At 34.0% G+C, this 1,955-nt stretch overlaps 1 long non-coding RNA gene across 2 annotated transcripts; it reads right to left on the bottom strand.

Moving 5' to 3' along the window:
- Nucleotides 1–278: 278 nt before the first annotated feature.
- Nucleotides 279–1,722, bottom strand: LOC107686015 (uncharacterized). Of its 2 annotated transcripts, none has more exons than XR_001634013.1 (3): nucleotides 1,526–1,722; nucleotides 667–717; nucleotides 279–332 (listed from the first exon to the last, which is right to left on the bottom strand). It is a non-coding gene; the product is annotated as an uncharacterized LOC107686015 (long non-coding RNA). The 2 variants fall into 2 exon arrangements; XR_001634012.1 differs by having other exon boundaries at nucleotides 282–329.
- Between the last annotated feature and the right edge of the window lie 233 nt (nucleotides 1,723–1,955).

The raw sequence follows: 1,955 nt of genomic DNA, 5'->3' as shown, positions 1-1,955 counted from the left end.
GTGGACCTTACAGTTAATGCTGCTGAAAATACATTGTGACATTTGCAGTTATGTACAGTAAACACATTCCCACAGAACACGTTTTTGCTTTGAAAAACTCGAGAAGCGGCAAATGGAATGGGAAAAAATGCATAGCCTCAAGACGTGTTTTTAAAAAGTTACATTTTACCAATAAACTTTGAATCAGGATCCCAGCTGTATTTTTTAATATTATTTGAATCCAACATATTAATTCTACACAGTGACTTTTCTCATTGAGGAGGAGTGGATAAACTTATTCAGGGTTTCCTTTGCTGTGCTGGTTGGCAGGTTTGTCTTGGATTGGACATCTACTAATATAAAAATCAAATATAGCAAGAGGATTCACTTTTCAGAAAAACATTGTTTCTCAAATTTAAGTTAGAATAACCAGAAATGCTGTTACTGTATTAGTAACTTTGTTACTAATGTACTAATGTTTATGTTGCTATGTTATTAGTAACCAATTTTACTGTATGTTGTTTCAGAAGTGGCCAGTATAATTCATGTGAAAAAAAGACATTGTGAAATTTGCCGCAACATATATTAAATGTTGAATAAATAATCATGAGTTTGAAAGAATGATTGTCGTTTTGAGGACACTCAGAATGGAGTAAGAATAACTGATTTACAAACTCAGTTACTCACAGGTTGTCATGGCTGTTGTAGTCGTATGTTCAGTGGTGGTTGATGTTGAAACTGCAGACACAATTTATCAGAATTACAGGAGTCATTTTACATTATTTACAAACTTTAAAACAAAGTTTGTTTGTTGAAGGTACAAGTCTTTCAAATACAAAAATACCATATTTCAGTCCTTTTTAGTCCTTTTGTAATATAATTTTGGAGGTAAAACAACAGCACAAACATCCATATTAGCAATTGATTTGATGATTTCAAGTTTCCATGTATCAGACATAGTCTAGCTCTCTGACCTCTAAACTATGATCACATGATTAGCTCAAGCAGCTCTTTCTTTCTTACATGTATTAGATTATTCACTTTTCAAAGTCACACTGTGGTTTTAGTTTTTGTCTGAAAATAACTTAAAAAGAACGTTTTTCTGTGTTAGAATCAAGACTTCACAGATTACTGTCTACTGATTCAGTGTCTGACAGCAGCATCACACAACTGCTAGAATCAGCGTCAATATGTTGTTTCTGAATGAGTCTGTGGTGCCCCAGGGATTATGATCAACAACATTCAACTTTCCAATATTTAGTATATTTGTTCTTTCAGTGTTGTACAGCCTATTGAAAGCGTCTTTATAAAAAATATCCATCCAGACTTATTACACAGATATTATCATTCCATTTTCTCATTTTAGTTTGTTTGTTGAAGATACTGACTTCACTTTTTTTATTGGTCAATCCTCCTTCATGATTTCATAATATCCTTCTGGCCTACATAATAAATCATTCTGGCTAATAAGAATTTTATAGGTGTCTCTAATCAAGTGCTTTTATTTAAAAAAAATAATAATTATAACAGTGTGATAACAACTCACCCCTGATGGTGTTTGTGTCTCTGATGGTGTATGTGTCACTGTGTGTTGATCTGATCTCCGGTTCAGTCTTGAGTGAATAAACACAGATCAGCTGTCTGCTGTTCACTGATCGTGTGAAGAGTTCACTACGACTTACATAAAACATACAAAGATTCTTTCCAGACTGACTCCACTTAGAGTCACGTTGATACAGAAGAACATCGTCCTCAGTGTAGAGACTACAGTTGAAATCAGCTCTGACTGAAAGTGGTATTTCACATGATATGCTGAGCTGGTCATCATCATCACTAACACTGATGAAGGGTTTCAGAAGTGCATCTGTTTAAAGACAAATGATCCAGTTACTAAAAACACTACCATAACAGTTTCCAAATCACAAGAACAGCAGTGAAATGTTTACAGGCACATATTTTGGGGTTCTAAAAACCCA

This window comes from Sinocyclocheilus anshuiensis, unplaced genomic scaffold (assembly GCF_001515605.1).
Source record: "Sinocyclocheilus anshuiensis isolate Anshui unplaced genomic scaffold, SAMN03320099.WGS_v1.1 scaffold465, whole genome shotgun sequence".
In the NCBI taxonomy this organism is placed as follows: Eukaryota; Metazoa; Chordata; class Actinopteri; order Cypriniformes; family Cyprinidae; genus Sinocyclocheilus; species Sinocyclocheilus anshuiensis.
Note: the sequence above shows the minus strand (reverse complement) of the source record. Positions and strands in the feature narration are given on the sequence as shown.